Source organism: Myotis lucifugus, unplaced genomic scaffold (genome assembly GCF_000147115.1).
Source record: "Myotis lucifugus unplaced genomic scaffold, Myoluc2.0 scaffold_67, whole genome shotgun sequence".
Classification (NCBI taxonomy): Eukaryota; Metazoa; Chordata; class Mammalia; order Chiroptera; family Vespertilionidae; genus Myotis; species Myotis lucifugus.
Genome location: NW_005871115.1, coordinates 5,022,187 through 5,029,208, shown reverse-complemented (window position 1 = coordinate 5,029,208; position 7,022 = coordinate 5,022,187). Strand labels below are relative to the sequence as shown.

The following is a 7,022-nucleotide window of genomic DNA, read 5'->3' as shown; positions in this document are numbered from 1 at the left end:
TACATGTAATTATTTTCTTTAAGGAAAATACTTTATTATGTCATGAAAAAAGGCATCAATCAACTAGATTCATACTTGTCTGAAAAAAATTTGAAAATTTATTAGGCAGTATGTGGACATCCTGTTCCACATGGGAATGAGGAGATGCTATAGGTTCTCTAAATATTGCAGTCTGAGAAAACACCAACAAAAAAGGGGGGGAGGGGAAAATCACATGATCTTGGGAACCATATCACATTATGAATAATCTACCAAGAAACATTAAAAAAAACCCTTTGTTTCTACAGTAGCTTTGAGTTTATAGTTGTTGGAATAACTGTATTCCATTGAAGACATCTCAGTAACAGGAAGCTTCATTTTAACAATCCCATGTGCAAATATTAATAAAAAATATATAAAATAATGCAATTTATTTCTTGTCATCACCCCAGCAATCATAACCTTTGTTAGAACTGTTTTACTGGAAAAGGGTTAAGCTGTAAGTTTTTCCTGAAGCTCCATTTCTGCAGCCTTCTAGTGCAACATTCACTAGAAGCTGAAATCCACTAAAATCCTGGTTGAGGTCTGGTGGATTAGGGGAGGACTGTTGAAAAGACCACTTTGTGTATTTGTGGTTTGTCCAGATTTACACATGTTCTCTGGGTACATGAGGGAGGTGTCTGTAAAGTTGCTGGCTGCTATCTGCTGTTTTGTCCCACGCCAATGGGCTGATAGAAAGGCATGTCTTTCAATGTAGTCACAGGGATATGACAGATCACTGATGGATGAGCCAGAAAGGATCCTGGAGACGAGGGCTTAGGGGACAGTGGCCTCCCTCGGGCTGGGTTTGGTCCAGCAGTGCAGGAATGAAATGGGCTCTCCTCTAGAGCTGGCATGAAGTTTTTGATGCCCATCTCTGACTCCACAGGGCTCACTTCAGATATCTTGGCCCCGCAGCGGGAAATTGTGAGCTGATTTGGATCTTTGCCATCCTTTCTCAGCATGTCAGGGAGGAGCCTTTGGCGGGCATTGATGAACCAGTTACAGACCTGTAGTGTAGAATGATGTGTTTGCTGGGACAGCAATGCTTTTTCTTGCTCTGAGGGGTAGGCATTGTATCGGTGCTCATACAGCCAATCTCGGAGAGTCTGCACAGATCCCTTGGGCAGGTTGCCCCTTCTCCTTCTCTTGCCTGAGCTGGCAGCAGAGGAAAGGTCCATGCTGTCATCACCCTCAGTCTCACTGCCAGAGGCTGCAACACCTTTCTTGCTTTTCATTCTGGAGCTCCCCATCCAGAGTGGGGCACCACTGGGGGGTGGGGGGGATGAGGGGGGCAGGCAGGAGTGGGAGTGCAGGGGGCAAGAGTTTGTCCTCCTCTGGGTAACGTGTAGGGCGAGCTCCAGTAATTGTTGCTAATCCAGGTGCTCAGACCCAGGAGTGAGCTTCTTGGATGAAATTCAAGGGATACTTGGGCTTCCTCCTGGCAGGATCTTCTGGCAGCCGGCCAGGGGCTCTCCCTCCCCCAACTCGCTCCCCTCCCCACACTGCTCCTTTGTTCCTCACTCCTGTACAGCGCACCTGGGCGCTGTCAGAGTGAGAGGCAAGGAGGGAAGGTCAATACATGTAATTATTTTATTTGACTATTGTTTTAGGTGGGGTAAAACATCCTCTTTTTTTTCAGCTTTATTTGCGATACAATTGACATCTGACATTGTGTAAGTTTGAGATATACAATGTGATGACTTAATGCATGTACATACTGCAAAACCTCTGTCACAATAAGGTTAGTTAACCCATTCTTCACCCCACATGATTACTGTCTGTTGTGTTGTTATGGTGAGAACATTGAAACTCTACTTTCATAGCAACTTTTAGGTGTACAGTGCAGTATTGTTAGTGGTCATTCTGCAGTCCATCAGTCTCCTCTTCTCAGTTCAGGAAAATGAAGCAAAGACATGAGGTGACTCAGAAAGCAGTAAGCAAAGAAAGGTTGTGAGAGCCCAGCTCCTTCCTGGATGTTGAACACAGACTGGTTTTTGTAAGGATTCCACCAAGAAGAGGCTTTGTGACCACATTGCTCTATTGGGCTAGTTGTGTGGCACATGTGAATTCCTGAGGGCCTTTTTCTGTTTAATAACAGTAGCCAAGTAACCAATGTCACCCCAATAAAGTCAATAAAAATTTAAAAAACAACAACCAGTAGATGAGAAGAAGCTATGGCACTTAGTGTCTTTCATCTAAGAAGTATATGCAGGAAATGTGAGCTGGAGAACACATTTCATCCATTCAAAAGCCCCACTTTGTGTAGGGGGTGGAAGAGGCACCTTAATAAACCACCCCATCTCAGGAGATGCAGATAGGGGCTGAGGTACCCCCTAAGAGCAGTGGAATCTATTAAATGAGCTTAACAGTTGGATGGATTGGGGTGTATAAATTTGGGCAAAGGAGCTGAGATAGAAAAGACATTCAGAGAAAAGAGATAAATTGGGCCATTTAGGAGCTGCTTAAGAGGGAGAGAGAACGAGCAGGAGAGAGGCAACAGATGTTCTTTGGAAGCAACATAGCCAAGGAGCTCTTTAGAGACTGGATGTGCCTAAGGATTTTTAATAGTTGCTTCCTGTTGGTGGAATGTTCAGTGCAATCTTTCTCTTTCTCCCGTTTCTTATGAAGTCATCAGTATGCTTTGTTGCTTATTTAAGGTTTAGGGTGAGCAAATACTTACAGGGACTCAGAGATCCCCAGTTCCAAGTCCAGGTTGGAAAGGGGTAGGGGAAATAAAGGACATATGGATACAGGAGTGGGGGGCAGTGGTCAGATGGTCAGGAGACATCTGGGTTCTATAAGCACAAGGAGGTCATTTTCAGACCCAAGCTGCTTCTGCTTCATACTATTAAGCCACCTGATTTTATCCCCAAGCGCTATCTTTAGTCAAGTACAAACTGGATGAGCTCTTTAGGATTGTGGCTTCACTTGCCATTTGGGTCTCCCTCACTCAGGAACAAGCTGGCGATTAGGTTGCAGGAGGCTGCTGGAGCCAGGGGGGTGGCCAATGCCAGAAATGACTCCCTGGAGAGGACCAGGCACCACCTGCAGCTCGACCTGGTTGACGCCCTGTGGGATCTGGGGAAGGCCTGCTCCACAGCAGCCGTGTTGGACCAGAGCAGCAGCACTTTGACATGTGCCTGGATGGCTGGAGGCAGAGGCTCGAGGAATCTCAGGCAAACCTGGATGCCTCTCAGGAGGAGGCCCAGGCCCTCAGCACTGAGCTCCTCAAGCTCAGGCACACTTGTGAGAAGAGCACTGTGAGCCAGGAGACCCTCCAGGGTGAGAACTACTCCCTACAAGGTCTGAGCCGGGCTTGGAGCCAGAGCAGGAGCAAGGACCTCTGGGGGAGCCCAGGCTTCAAGGGTAAGTCTGTCCTCCGTGGGCCAACACTTCAACACTGACATGTTCCCACTCAGGTTTTAACTTTTTTTATACTTGTTTGTTTGTTTTTTTGCTACAGATATTATTTTTATTCTAAAAATAAGAATACTTTTCTATCTTTAGCTCCCAATTTTATTATGTAAAGGAAGCCACAATTAAGGATTTTTTATATCCATAGCCTTACTAAGACTTTCCATGCATATATTCATGCATGTAATTTTTACTCACATTACACATTATCCTACACCTTTTATTTTTTCATTTATCAATATATTTTCTAATTTGCAAATATTTTTATAGCCTATACTACATGCCAGGCACTGTTTTATATACAATTATTTATTATTTAATTCTCAGAACAGTCTTATGTGTCAGTTTTTTTTAATCTGTAAAATGCAGACTATATTGAATCACATAGGTTAAGAACTAGTCCAAAATCACAGTCAACAAGTAGCAGATCTGAGCTTGCATCTGGCATGTACACATTTAAGTCTTGGGCTGTGCCACCTTCCCGTGTGCCTGTGATTCTTTGCATGGCGACCAACCACATGATAATCTATAGTTACACAGTATTTTATAAGGGTGACTAACGCTTACTTAAGTAGCCTTTAATCATTTTCAATATAGTTTTTCACAATTACAAATAATTATAAATAATTCTATATTATACATCCGTGTTCATATACCTGTGGACATGTAAAAATATTTTGGTGGGATGGAGTCATAGAAACGAAATCATTGGGTTAAAGGAGTGAATTTTTAAATTTTGAGATAATGCCAAGCAGCCCTTGAAAGAGGCTGCCAGTTTACACCAGTGCCAACTGTGATGTGCATCAAAATCCTGGGATGCCCTGGGAGCAAGTTCATTACTATTGGAGGCATGAATAAAACTTGCTTTCTATGTTGACCTATATCCATGACCAGGTCAGGGTGCTGGAACAGTAGTTAGAAAACTTTAGCTGTATCAAAATCACCTGGAGGGCTGTTAAAAACAGTTGACTGAGTTTTTAATTCATTAGGTCTAGGAGGGGGTCTGAGAATTTGCATTTCTAACAAATTCCCAGTGAGGCCAGTGCTGATTGGTCTGGGTGGGGTTTGGACAGAGGCCTGTTTCTAAAGATCTCCAAGTGATTCTAAGGCAGTGATGGCGAACCTTTTGAGCTCGGTGTGTTAGCATTTTGAAAAACCCTAACTTAACTCTGGTGCCGTGTCACATATAGAAATTTTTTGATATTTGCAACCATAGTAAAACAAAGACTTATATTTTTGATATTTATTTTATACTAGAAGCCTGGTGCACAAAAATTTGTGCACTGGCGGGGGAGGGTGTCCCTCAGCCCCACTTGTGCCCTCTCACAGTCTGGGGCCCCTTGGGAGATAACCACCTGCTGGCTTAGGCCCGCTCCTCAGGTGGAAGATGGCAGGCCCGATCCCTTGGTGCCTGCCCTGCCTCCCCGGGTCGTGCACAGGCAGGGCCGATCCGGGGGTTGAGGCGCCGCCCCAGGTCGGGGCGCACATGGGACACCCAGGCAGGCCGGCGGATCACTGCTGCACCGCCCAGCTGCCCCAGGTCGGGTTGCACACAGGACGCCCGCTTCCCTGGGTCACAGTTAGCAGGCCCGGATGGCGGCAGGGCAGGCGGGATGGTGCTGTCTCACCCCACCGCCCCGGGTCGCAAATAGCAGGCCCAGATGGTGGCGGGACAAGTGGGATGGTGCTGTCCCTCCCTGCCTGAAGTATGCAAATTAGTCGCCATCTTTGTTGGTGGTTAATTTGCATATCACGCTGATTAGCCTATGGGAGGCATAGCGAAGGTACCGTCAATTACCATGTTTGTCTATTACTAGATTAGATATTTAAATGCCATTTAACAAAGAAAAATCAACCAAAAAATTGAGTTCACTTGTCACCTCTGACACACGTGTCATAGGTTCATCATCACTGTTCTAAGGTATGGTCAATAGAGAAACTTGGGATCACCTTTTCTGGAAAGAGCTTATCACAGAAGGATTTATTATTCACACTAGAGTCCTGATGGACTGAATTTGTGCACAATTTGGGGGTCTCAGCCAGGCCTGCACCCTCTCCAATCCGGGACCCCTTAGGGGATGTCTGACTGCTGGTTTAGGCCTCATCTGTGTGGGATTGGGCCTAAAGAAGCAGTTGGACATCCCTCTCACAATCCAGGACCGCTCGCTCCTAACCAGTTACCTGCCTGATCACCCCCAACTGCCTCTGCTTGCCTGCCTGATCATCCCCTAACTGGCCCCTGGCCAACCTGGTTACCCCCTAGCTGCCCCCTGCCAGCCTGGCTGCCTCCTAACTGCTCCCCTGCCAGCCTGGCTGCCTCGTAACTGCTCCCCTGCCAGCCTGGTCGCCCCCTAACTGCTCCCCTGCTGACCTGGTTGCCCCCTAACTGTCCGGAAGGAAGTCGGATGTCCGAAAGATGTCTGGTTGACTGGTCTAATTAGCATATTACCCTTTTATTAGTATAGATGAGAATTGCTATTCAGTGGGTTTGTTTTTGTAACTGTTTAAAATGATCACATCACACCACAAACCAGGATCTCAGAACCAGAGGAGAGGCAAACTCTTGAGCTCCTTCTACTGCCCCTGGACTGTGGGTAATTCTAAGAGCTACTTGGCCCTTCTCCGTACCTCTTAGGTATTTGAGGCTTCCTCCTCAAAGAAGCAGAACTGACAATGACAGTATCAGGGGTGGAGGTTTGGATGCCTTACTCTGTCAAAGGCTTGTGTTCATGAGAGGCTAGCCACAGACCCTCGAGAGCTTGAGCTCCTTCAGATTCTTTAGTCTACCTGGCTCATTGCACTGGCTTCTGGCAGACAGTGACCCAGCTTATGCTTGAGAAACCCACCCTGGTGTTGAGCAGCAGCTGACAAAACAGCAGTCACTGGTGTTGATAGCTAAGCACCGACACTGGAAGTGTGGGATTCCAGGTCTGTATTTCGAGCACCGCCAGGCAGAATCTGGCATTGCTCCAGCCAGCAGGACCACCCTGTGAAACTGGAGAGGTGTTCAATGCACAACCCTGTAAGAAGCACTATACTCACTGTAGGCAACTTTCTGGCAAATGAAGAAAGAGATACCTTTTCCTAATTCAAAGGTCCCTTATGTGCCAGTGGTGGCCTTGCCATCAAGTTACCAAGGATGGCATGACAGTGCCAGTGGATCTCTGAGAACAGTCTTCTTGATTTGATATCATGGGTCTGAGACTGGTTCTGTTGACCACAGTTTGGGAATGGCACCAGGTGTTAGGTCCATGGGGTCAGACCAAACTTTGGTTCAGCAACCATGGTTCTTAAGTTCTGGCTAGGAAAGAATTCAGAGACAAGACTCAAACTATAAGAGAACATTTATTTGGAAAGTCACAGAGATAGAAGAAGTGAGTGCTAGAAGAAATAAGCTCAGGAAACAAGTTACAGAGGCAAAAGAAGGGACCTTGGAGCTTAGAAGTGAGGAGGGTATGGTGACAGGCATAGGGGAGAGGGAAAGTGGTGGGGAAGGCCCTGGCAGGCTCCCAGGAGAGAGCGCACCCTGGGTCTTCCTCCTAAGGGGTTTTAAGAAGATTTTAGAGGAGGTCCCAGGGGAAGATCTC

General features: G+C 46.4%; 1 pseudogene; it reads right to left on the bottom strand.

Annotated features, from left to right (window-relative positions):
- Positions 1 to 471: 471 nt before the first annotated feature.
- On the bottom strand, positions 472 to 1,256 carry LOC102440699 (annotated as a pseudogene).
- Between the last annotated feature and the right edge of the window lie 5,766 nt (positions 1,257 to 7,022).